The sequence below is a fragment of the Filicampus tigris genome, chromosome 21, assembly GCF_054856515.1.
Source record: "Filicampus tigris isolate MCC_2025a chromosome 21, RoL_Ftig_1.0, whole genome shotgun sequence".
NCBI lineage: Eukaryota > Metazoa > Chordata > Actinopteri > Syngnathiformes > Syngnathidae > Filicampus > Filicampus tigris.
Genome location: NC_141237.1, coordinates 9746111 through 9758448, shown reverse-complemented (window position 1 = coordinate 9758448; position 12338 = coordinate 9746111). Strand labels below are relative to the sequence as shown.

Here is a 12338-nt window from a genome sequence, read left to right as displayed (position 1 = left end):
TGCCAGTCTTACACTAACCATTTTGAATTTCATGCCTGTCAAACCACTTGTGCCAAAGTAAACACATTTCCCTCACAGCCATTTACATTTGCATGGTCAACTCCTAAGAGTGTTTTTTTTTTTTTTCAGCCTTGAATAGTGCCGGATAAGAGGCAGTCTGTGCCGTTTGTAGTTTCTGTGGCAGGTGGGTCCCGTTCCCCCTTCCTCCTCTGTTCTGCCTTTCTTAGTCTGTTAGTTTGTCCTTTTTGGCCTGTTGCCAGGGAAGTGAGTGACCCTGCAGGGAAACCCGTTTTTTTTTTTTTAGCTCTACCTCCTGTCATTGCTAAGTTACAGCTACACTATTGCTGGTAGAGTTGTGAATCTGGCGTGATTTTGCATTATTTGTGCACATTTTGTTGTGCAGTTTTCACAAAGAAACATTGACTCCTGGAACAAATGAAAATTGAACTTTTAACATGCTAATTGCCGCCCTTCACCGGCTTTCTATTGTTTTATGTACCATCTTGCCATTTACCGTTTGAAATGCTGCTACATATGAGTCATGTTTTTATTTATTTTAATAGTCGAAGGATAAGTCAAATCCGGTGTTGATTTAGCAAGTGTGAAGCTTTCATTTTGGAGGGATCAGGAGGAATTGATCTGATACAAAGAGTTTTCATGCCTCTGCATTGCCATCTGGCATATGTAATTGATTTAGAGTTGATCTCCAAGTGACCATTAACCCCGCAGTGTCACACCACGCTTTCTATTAGTAATTGTTCTCTTTGGTTCTCTGGCAACCGCGGAGGCAGATGATCCACTCTTCGCTCTCCAAGTCGCATGTGAGCTTCATAGTTTCTCCTTTGAATCGTGTCGCGCAATATCACCATGGAGGTTGTTGATTGTAGGTTATCATTTTCGTGTTAAAAACTGTGATTTGAATCGTTTCATGGTACTTTTTCCAAAGCGCAGTGATGTAATGAATGGACACACTGTTCCTCGCGGTAACGCGTGAGGGACCAAATCATCATTTTCCGCCCTCAAAGATGTGTCACCATACAAGCGGAAGATGTGGTGGTCCAAAGTGAGTTTTTGTCCGTGGCTATGCCCTATGGAGCCGGTGGTCAGCCATGCACTCACTCATTCCACTATGTGATTGAAGCGGCGTACGACCTTGAGAGGCCAACCCCCCACCACCCCCGCCACAATGCTGTCTCACACAGTCAAGCTCCTAACAACCATTGCTGGTTCTTTCTCGCTTGCTCTCGCTAAGGCGCTGGTGTCAAACTCCGGTCTTCGGGGGCCACTATCCTGCATGTTTTAGATGTTTCCCTCCTCCGACACACCTGATTCAAACGATCAGGTCTTGGTTGGTCTTGGATTAGCAGTGGAAGTGAATAGACAGACAACACATACTATGTAGACTGGGGTTTGCTTGACCACATGGTCTGCACTGAAAATATATGCACTCCTTTTGAAACAGTGGAACAATTCACGGCGGTTATTCTGAAGCAGCGAATTGGATAATTAAAGCGGAGCATTTTTCTCTTGTGAAGTGGTGTATTGTTTTTTTAAAACAGGCAGAAGCACGTCAACACTCCTGGGAAGCGTTTCGGTCTACTGTATGGAAACAAGCTGTTCATAAACGTACGAAACGGCACAGTTTGTGAATGTTTTTGCAAAAACGGTTCCGGCTTAGCCATGTTCCAAGAAGTGCACATCTTTGAAGTGAGGTCAAGCAAATACATACTCTTACATAATGGCCCAGTTAAAAAAAGATGTAACATCTACGAATGTCTTGTCTGTTAGTGCCCTGTAATCTCTGTTTAGCCAATAGGCTTTACTCCCAGGGCAGCTGAAAAGGAGGCCCGAGCTTGTTTTCCAGTGCATACTTGACATTCTTGCCTTGGTGCCTACACACACAGTACTGTACAGTGAGGAAAAAGAAAAGTCAATGAAAGGCCGTCCTCTCCTCAAAAGTGAGGCACCAGACTGCTCGGAATCTAATCCCATCTAAAATTGAGCTAATACTGCATCTTCTGTGTTCATGTGAGTTATTTTTCCGGTCTGCTCACTTGCCTCCTTTCCGTCTCTTTCCTCTCTCTGTCTGGAACCCTCCTCAGTCTCTCTTCTACTTGTCCTGATGTCTGTGCTGCTTCCTATTTTCAACCTCCCACGAGTCCCACCTGTCCTCTCCTTTAATCATTCTTTTTGACGATCTTGTCTGGAGATATCTCGGTGAAGGGAAGTGCAACAGGCAAGTGACAAACATACAGTAGCTCAGAGTCTGCTCTCGGATCTTGTGTCCACCTTGTTTTTTTTTTTTTGTTTTTTTTAACCCCCACGCCAATCCTGATCTGTACCTCAGTGTTAGAGCAAGAGGATTAAATGTGCAAGCCCCCAGGGGCTCAGCCTTCAAGGCAACCTTAGGAACTGATGTTGACAAATCATGCTTGGAATCCTGTCTGTTTTCTAGGGTTAAGGATTATAGTTCTTTAACTCCTTTCAAAAGGCATGTATTAAATGTTGAAAATATGAAATCATCTGTGTTTCTAATCTATCATCTGTATTCCATTACTATATTTTGCAATTTAGTCATCATACAGGGACCATTATTTTACATTTCTACAGGTAATTTATGACTCCAAATTATCATTGTTTTTGGTGGCCTTTTGTATTTTGTTAGGTAGGTCATTTTCAGTGGTGACCAAACTGGAACTTTCATCTCACTTATCACAATTTTCAAAATACATTACTTCTATAGGAATGTAAACAACCATATGTACTTTTTAACTTCAAAAACTGTCAACAGAGACAACCAATTAGAATTTTCTCACATGTAAAACCGTCCTTCAAACTATTAAGTTGACAGTGATATATTCGATAGTGTTGGGGTTATTTTAAAACTAAGCTTTGTTATAAAGTAGTCTCCTTTTAATCAAATAAAACAAATTGACTTCATGTTTAGAACAAATCAACTTTGGTTTATTAATAGATTTAAACAACAAAAGTCATTTTTCATCAGGCTAGTTACTCAGGCTTGTTTATCACGGTTTATCTTGGTACGTACTTTGCTTTTACCTTCAATTTGGTTTACATTCTGTCCGGTTCTGTGAATTGTTATGCTATAAAAACACTACAAATGGCATTTGTTATTGCTTTGGCTCCATCAAAAGTTCCCAGGAGAGCATACCTAGCATGTCCAAAAGCTGAACTGTACTGAGTTTGTTTTCTGACTGGGCTTGAGTGTAAGGCGGTTAGACTTTCTATCTCTTACTCATGTAATATAGGTTTAGTGTGGGACTCCCATTAACACATTTGTCTGTTGTGGAAGTCAGATTGTTACATTTTGTTCTTTTCTGTTTATTGTTGTGTCCTGGTTATTATTGTTCATCAAACACTGCTATCAACCACTTGTGAGGCAGCCTAGCGACGATTTCGGGATCGAATGATGGTGGAGCGTCACTCTCTTTCTATGTGGGTCAGTCAATCCCTCTCCTGTCTCTCACCGCGCGTCTCTCTGGGCCTGGCTCACTAATGTCACTTGGTGGATGGGCAAAGCATGTATCCCGAGAAGGTAAGATCACCTGACTGCTGTGCTTTTGATGTAGCACAGTGATTTATCTTTCCTAAGCTTCTTCCTGCTGCTGCCCTCCTTAGCGATCCACCTGCAGCAACCTAGCCAGATTCTGATCCAAAAGACCTTGTTGTAGGTTTATCAGTGGAACACATCTTAGGCAGGGGGATGCTGGCACATGACTGTGTTACGTACGGGTACACTATTTGACTTTGGGTTTTATAAAGTGTGAGGGATATGTTTAGCCAATATCTGGCTTCCTGTCAACAGAGGTTTGTGTTTATATATAATTAGGGTTGCCCAAGACACGGGATGCCCAAAGCTCGATTACGTAACTGATGCGAGGTGTTTCGAGAGCAGTTTGAACAGCTGATATTGCCCTTTCCCCCGGTGGTCAACTCTCTCTGGGTGAGTAGACAGGTCAAGCTATTTGTGCACTCAGCCTTTTGCGTTCTTCTCCTCTTCCCTTATTTGTCTTGCGAAACTATATATCATGAGACTGAGAAGTAATTTAGCAATGGTGTTTGGGCTATGAAGCCTTTCTCCGCATGCTGCCTCGTGACAAGCTTTTTTTTTTTAGGCGGTGTATGTTGTTTCCGATTTCTCCTGGTAACTCCCCGAACGCACTTTGAGGGCTCAGAGTCAGCAGGGCATAGAAGTGGCGCTCATCTCTCTCCACAGTGTTTTGCTCTCTGTTTGTTTCCGTCTCCTCTCGTTCGCCCACAGGAGTTTGAATATTGTTTCAAATCGTCCTTTCAAAGCAATGAAAGGATCCTTATGTGGTATGTCTAAAAGTGGTGGCGGTTTGATCTATATAATTTCCTTCCAAAATGTATCCAGTATATGAGTATATGTTGCCTATCAAGTAGTCTTTTAAGGAATGTCCGTATACCGAAAGAGTCTGAGCTGCGTCTATGAGGAAAGTTTCATACCCCACTTGAATATATCCCCACTTGGGAATTGTAAAGGATTAACTTTCTTCCTTACCCTCTATGTTATCACTGTCTGTAGATGGTACAGTTCAATCGGGGCTTCTGTGTTTTAGACCAGAGAAACTTCCATCAAGCGGCTGTCACTAAACAATGACAATACTGTCAATGAGTCTCGATCCTACTGCCAGCATGGTAGTTCCATAGCATAACAGATATTTCTGCGCATAACACCACACCAGCACACGCGGTATAATTGCACTCAGTTGGTTTCAGCTCACTAGGGGGTCTTCCTTTAAAGCCTGGCCTTTTGGGGATACAGTACACGTCTCTGCACGTTTCCTCAAAGCTGACCAAAATAGCTCATGGATTAAAAGAGAGATACTGCGAGGCTGATCAGGGTTGTCTCGGGTGCACAGACATCCATGCAAGGGGTTATTCGGTGCCCTTGTGATTGACAGAACAACACTGTCAGTGGCAATTAAGGATGTGAATATGCCAGCGGAAAGGGATGTCTTTGCGCACGAAGGCTACATAATACAAATAGGTGGATTGTGCCATGGTTGGTTTTCTCGCTGTTACAAAAGGATGATTACCAAGATTTTGTCCAAGATGTTGTTGTCAGAGTGGAAGAAAGAATACATTTAACTTAGCCTTACCTTAGTACGATACAATACTTTGGAGCAGAAATTGCTTATTCTTTAGTTTTAAATCTTATTTAAAGATGTTTTGGCCAATGCAGCAAAGGAGTGTCTTTACCTACCTCACAATTTTTCCTCTCTTGAGTTAACAAAATGCTATCGTCTTTCCGTGAATCATAAACAAGCCACAATGAACTGTTAGATGCAGATTAAATGATCCTTTTTGTGGTGAATAATCATTGACTAAGTTCACAATTGAATTCCGTGTGCTGTCCAATTTTTCTTCTTCCATCTGTACTGGTTCTACTGAGCCAAGCATTGTCATCTGGGGATGCAATCACACAGAAAGGTCAAGCCAGATTTACATAATCATGTAAAATGTGTTATAGGCCCTTGGTGAGCGCCGTGCACCACCAGCCATGGGACGGAGAAGCTTATAGATCAGCCCAAGCATGGACAGACCCCCACAAACCCTCCCACCCTTCTCACACACATACTACTAGAATGCAATCTTCTTACATATCTGGATTAAGGGGTTGTGTACAACACATTCCTGTGTTAAACCTCTCTTTAAACTTTAAACTCCCCCCCTTTAAACTAATGTCATCACGAACCATGTTCCAACAATCTTTTTCCTTTATGTAGTGTAGTCTGTTAGTCTTGATGTTTGATGACTGCAATTGATGACAATTTTGCAATACTGTAAATGCATTTCAGGAAGCATGATATTTGATGTTTAAAAGATGCCGCAACCCAGGTGGAATATGCAAACCAACGCTTGTGCTTTTGATGTGATTAAAAGCTAAGTTTTAGGTGATGTGAAATACAGGACTGACGCTACATGCGAAAGTACTACGGTTCACTGGGAGGTCAAGGCTTTCCTCTTGGGAACAGCTTTTAATAGAAAACGTATAAATGAAATTGCGAAATAGTCTGAGACAAATAAAAGCGTCGCGTGGAAGTTAGTTTGACAGTGTAGAGCATCTACAAGGATGATTGTGTCTTGTGCTGGAAAAAGTATGTGGTCATGATTTCAGTGTGTCATATGTAGGTTGTTGTCCGCTGATGATGCAGTTCATTTTTCTGACTGTGAACATGTGATTCGCTGTATAGATGACAAGGCAGCCCTCTCTAGCAGGGGCCATTCTCAACAATAGTTTTACAGTAGCGGTTCACTGGAACTTTATTGTTGTTGGTCAAAAAGGAAAAGGACATGGAAAGAGGGGAACTGGCTAGCTTGTTGGTTGACCCATGAGAATGTTGTGTGCCAAAGACTGCTTACATTCACATTGTTTCGTAATTGAAGGTAAATCTGTGCTAACCATGGTTTTGTTGTTATTTACTTGGTCCCTATGCTGTGCCTGAAGGGGGAGCATACTAAAATGAGTTGACCTGGCCGCCTGCTGTGTTCTGGGTTTTCTCTCACCGCCTGTGGCAATTCCATTTCCTCATAGTCGACGAGCTGTGAACATGTCAGCCCACTCGGTAGGGGGTCCCTGCTGACAGCCTCTCTCAGCCAAAACGTGCTGGTCCATAAAATAATCCACTCTGTCCACTCAACTCAATATTACCATTTGTTTATGTTTCCTCATCCCCTACTACCCGCTTCGCTATATTGAGATTACAAAACTAAAATTAATCTCTGTTACAGCAAAAATCACAATTTTGCCTCCACAATTTTACTACCAATTGTATCAAGTTGTGTTTTTGTACTTTTTTTTTTTTTTTTTGAATAGTCACCCCATGAAATGACCATGATCTTGTACTTCAAGCCGACCACTTCCTGAATTTAAATGTATTTGAAGTCTTGATGTATGTTCATAATGTGTAACCACAGTCTACTGGTTTGAGGGATTTTTCATTTCCTTTTGTGGGTGGCTGTCATGTAGTCAAAGTCGGGCGGAGCAGCCGGTCGCCTGAATGTTTCCTTTTCGGGTTGTACATTACCATGTATACACACTTTGCAAATGCACCAAATGTACCAAACTGATGTTGCTCCAAGAAGGGTTAAAGGTCTCCGCAGAGCACTGCAGTGCTTCCACAGTAGAGGAGGGCTGTGGAATTATGCTAATAGAACCTCCAAGGCAGCAGTGTGGCATCTATGTGGGTCACATACCCAAGAGGGGGATAATAAACTTTGGCGCATTATAAATTGGTGAGAGCCGACACACTGGTGCATAGGGTTAGCATTTTCTCTTTGCAAACACGTTGGTGCTTGATATAGAAATATATGTTCCAAAGATGACGATAATTACGTTATCTATCGATTTTGCTGTTAAGACACAGTAAGTAACAATAAATATGAAGCGGGCCCTTAGAGAGTGATGCAGTGTGGCTGACTTTGCAAATTTGTCTCATTTAGCATTAAGACGCTACTTGTGGCTCTTTTTCAAAAAAGCTACCACTTACAATCTAGACTTTTCTGGTGGCAGAGATTTTTGAGGACTCCAAAAGTCCCACCCAGATTCAGTCGAAGCAGGAGATGTTTGTCCCCTTCGTGTCCAGACTTTGAGTAATTTTCGCTCGGGCAAAGCTTGACTGCGGTCAGGCATGGGGCTCCATCTGATTTTTGCAATACCAGTTTCGGAAAAAAAAAAAAAAAAAACCTAATAAAATACAAATTACTATATGTATTATACTGTGCTTCATTTTTCAGTATCGTTAGCAGCAATTTTGGGGGGAGTATTATACATGGGTAAAAGGAAAATCCAGCTGTAAGTGGTTGATTTTTGGCGGTGACTATTATATTCAAGTACGTATTATACTTGAGACATAATGGTAAATGTCATCAGTCTGTTATTGTTGTTGAAAAGTTTGAAATGTAGACAATGTTATCTTTTCACAAAGTCTTGCAGTATGAGCAAGATATACCGACACCTTTATTCAATATTTTAGTTGTATTCAATACCTGGAATTAGACTCCATCACTGTTGGTGTTGGAAAAACTTAACCCAGAGAGGGAATATTTTTGATGTGCATCTGCACATTTTTTTAGCGACGGAATCCTTTTTCACTTCAAATATAGTGTTCCTTTCTTCTCTTGTTAATGATCAGGCTCATCCATCCAATAGTTCTCTCCTCTACATTTCAGTTGTGAGTGCAAATGGAGCGTGTGAACCTCAGACATTATGGCTCCAGAGTCACAACCTCTGACCTATTTTGGCCTTTTGAGTGAACTTTGAGCATGGCCACCCGTCCCGTCAAGCAATCTTCGTATTTTTTTTCTTATACATCTCTCTCTCCGTTCCCCCACTCGGTTTCCTTTCCTCCGTATTTCCTTCTGTGTGAGGCAGTCAGGTCAGTCTACTAATGAGTGTTCCCGTTTAAAGCGCCATGGTCCTAAATAGATCCCTTAAGATCCTTTAATCAGCCACTGTCGTCGCTCCTCATCTGTTGGACGACATTCTGAATGCAGCAAGGTGAATAAGCCACCGCAGCCTCCTTGTGCTTGTTCGGATATCCTTACTTGTCACCAGAATTGACTTTTCCGGACCATGTTTTCCTACCTGAGGAGCCCACACTACATTGTGAGTAGCAACCTTTCTGTAATGGCCAAGGAGCCGCTTAGTGAATGTGATTTACGGCTTAGGCTGCTTGGCTGAGGTAAAAGTAGAGCAGGTGTTAGTTGGTCTTGTCACAGTTTCTTGCTATGACTGCAAAGTTCACTTGAGCAGCTGTGTCTCGGATGTCATCGTTACTTACTCATTATAGTCATTGTTACTAGTTCACGGGCTTTGGATTGAATTCGTAACAACGTCGATGGGAACGTGGAGGATCTCGTTTTCTTGAAAGTGAAAATAACGGACTTTTCAGCCGTTTTGATGTCAGTGTTGGGGGAGTCGCGCCGCACGGAATATTAGCTCATCTGCCCGTATCTTACCGTAATGTTGTCGTTCTTTAGACGGTGATCCAGTTCAGGCTAAATCAGCACCCTCTGCTATTTGCCAAGACATGTTACATTTTGCTTCAGTTGTTTCTAGACATGATCACTCAACCAGCAGTTCCAAGCAATCCACACATATTCCTAATAATCAATTCATCAAGCATTCTGCCCAACCCTACTTCCAATTTGATTATAAGAATTTTTGCCGTGCTTTGTAGTAATACTGTTTCATGTGTCAATCAGGTTCTTATTTTTAATAGTCAATGTGTTCATCAAAGTCTTTTTTTAAAGAACCTGGTTATCGAACTTAAGGTTGTCCCTCAAGGTTTTTGGTTGCATAAGAGAAGAGGAAGAGACGAGGTTGACGGTTCTTTTTGGTGGCGCCTTTGAAAGGAGTCCGCAACTGATGGCTTGCACAGTAGATGCACCCTTCACTTCACTGCAGGGCAGATGCAGTTCAACTTGGATGATCTGCTGATGAGGAATGACTTTGTCAGCGAACAGCGCCAACATTGTGTGATGTGACAGTCCCTTGAGGTTGCGTACGTGCGTATTCATGTCTGCGCAAGGTGATTGCGTTCATTTTCGGGCACTGCATTGAAAGCTTTCTTCTGCATAGACGAGGCTAATCATTTATTCCTCAGACAAGTCATGCCCGCCTTCCTTCCAATAGGGCACAGTAATCGCAAAAAAGCGGGACAGGCTTTTTACCTTGCTCTCTAAGAAATATTTACTGCCGTGTGTGTACATGTATGCATGCTGTTACAAACAATACAATCGAAAATGCACGCAGGATATCATAACTATACGTGTATAGTTTAGCTGTAATTTGAAATAAGATAAAAATGCATTTTCTTTTATTTAAAAGGGACAAAAAAAAAAAAACAATAGCTTGGCTTTGAGTGCCTTTGAACACAGATCGCATGTGGACAAAAGTTCAAGACACTGAGAAATGTAGTTTTAAAAAATACCAACAATGGTGTTGACAAGGCATCTACTCCAACCGTATAAAAGAAGCTTGACTGCGCAAAAACAAATAAAAAAGCAGAACACTGTCCACTTTGCACCAATATCGCCGCGTCTGGGTCATGCCAGTTTAAATGAGAGGTGCTGACGATTGTTTTACTCTGTACCAAGAGCCTTTGTGTCCCTCGCCGTCTCTGCACCCACATCACCCTGCTCTATCGTCATGCTTGTGTTGTTTGGCTTCTACGTCGTCACTGATGTCATCATAGCATCAAAAACCAGATTGTCCTTGAGCAGACTGACTCATCAGCTCCAGAGTGCCAAGGCAGCTGCTGCTTTAGCGTTACTCTACAATGCATCAAAATCACACTTTCACTAAGTAGTCAGTGATAATGGGGATTTTTTTTTTTTCAAAAACGATGCGGCTAATCAAAGTGAAAATATGTACTTGTTCCTAAGATTTTCTAAGTGACATACTTATGAAACACCTCATGTGTAGTATTGATGTAAAAATTGTTCTCTTTTGTACACATACTCACATCACAAACATTCAAAGTGAAGTAAATGGATAACGGTCTCTCTCAAAAGTCTTTGCCGATCATTCTATTAATTGATTAATTGGGTCGGAGCTTTTCCGTAAAGACCTCCAGTTTCATCGACCCCCACTCTGCTTCCAGCCAGCCAATCAGCAAATAGGGAGGGGACCTTGTATAATTGGCTCAAACCAATCACGCTGTAGGCTTTAGGTCAGGATTAGTCATTAACTCGAGGCTTAAAATCTCAGCTGTCTGCTATGGAGTGCTGCTAAGTCTGCATCCGCAAAGAATTGTTGAATTTATTGCTGTTTATCACACTGTATTTTTGAACATAAACAGAGCTTACCATTTGCCAAAGCATGTTTAAAGCAATAAGAGATGCTTCCATCAACCTCGAGCAGTTTTCTTTGAACCAAATTTTTACCACCGGGATGTGATGTGTTTGATCTGGATGCGTCTGCCCGTCGCTGTCTGGATGGATTTGAAACGGCATTTCAAATCGAAATCATGAAAAGGGCACTTGAGATCACCGTGATCGTCAACATTAACTAGTAAATCACAAAAACATGATTCCGTGCGAAGTTGAGCCACATAACTTGCGGATGCCCACTAACGTACAACTCTTCTTCCCAACACACCGCTGGCAATTAATCACCACCCCTAATTATTACATGAGATGTATTCGTAGAACTTCATTGATCTGCAGTTCCTACCAATCCTGATTGCAGAATTTAGCGTTATACAAGATGCCGTACAAAGAGAATCACTTCCTGCTCTGCCGGGGTTTTTTTTTTTTTTGTGTGTGTGTCGTTGCGTGAGGAACAGATTGCAGGGCAATCCTTTCATTCTTCCCCCATCCATGTCTGTCTGGCTGTTTTTCTCACTATTTGGAGAACAGAAGGTACTTTGTGACTGTTATGCTTCCGCGCAGCTCTAAAGATGGAGTATGTTCGAGGAGGGGGAGTACCCATCGAGAGGAAAGTGTGCTAGCAGTGACTCCCTTCTGTGTTCGTCTACAGCCTGAGACATCCCCCGGGGAGTAAATAGCGCGGCGCGTGCGTATGTTCTGATTGTAGTCATTTCTACGTCTAATCGGCCACACAATTATTTGTAAGTCTTTCTTGGTTGGAGGCACAAAAGAGACGGACGTCTGCAGGAATAACTAACTTTGAATCACTTCTTTGCCGCTCACCGACATTTGAAATGTTTACCCAGATTTTCTCAAATGCTCGAGTAATGTCTCCATATGCTCTGAAAAGGGGAACAGAATTCAAGAGGAGGTGTCAGTCAGAATCTGGCTCACTGGCGTTTGATTTTATGCTCTAACTCAAGCTTAGCCCCAAATAGAAGCTGGAATCTTTGATCTATTGGGTGCTTCCGAAATAACCGTGAACATCTTGTCCCGGATATAAATTGTTTGCTTGGGTGTATCTTGCTCGTACTGCAGAACTGACAGCTTCACTGCAAAAATGTTGACCAACAGCGGCATGCCCATATGCACATATAGCATGGCTGCAGGCTCCCCCTGTCCTCAAAATCTGTCCTCGCTCGCATCGCAAGAGGAAATCCAGTTGGACAGACGCCACAGACAAGATTCTGTTGCTCTCAAACTATCAATTGCTTTTAGAGTTTTACAGAAACATAGTTCCATTCTGGTAGTGTTGACGACGGGCTTGAAGGTGTTTTGCCCGTAGTATCCGAGCAACAACAGCTTCTGACCGTCTCAACTGTGTGTCGACTGACATTTTAACGCAATCGGCTCAGGAGCAAAAGGTTAATCGAGCACGTCGCAGTCAAGTTGCCAGTCTTGTCGAATGCTCTGATCCG

At 42.3% G+C, this 12338-nt stretch overlaps 1 protein-coding gene across 8 annotated transcripts in view; it reads left to right on the top strand.

Moving 5' to 3' along the window:
- The window catches only part of arhgap12b (Rho GTPase activating protein 12b), a 33037-nt gene that overhangs the window by 4684 nt on the left and 16015 nt on the right, over positions 1-12338 (top strand). The window lies entirely within an intron of this gene.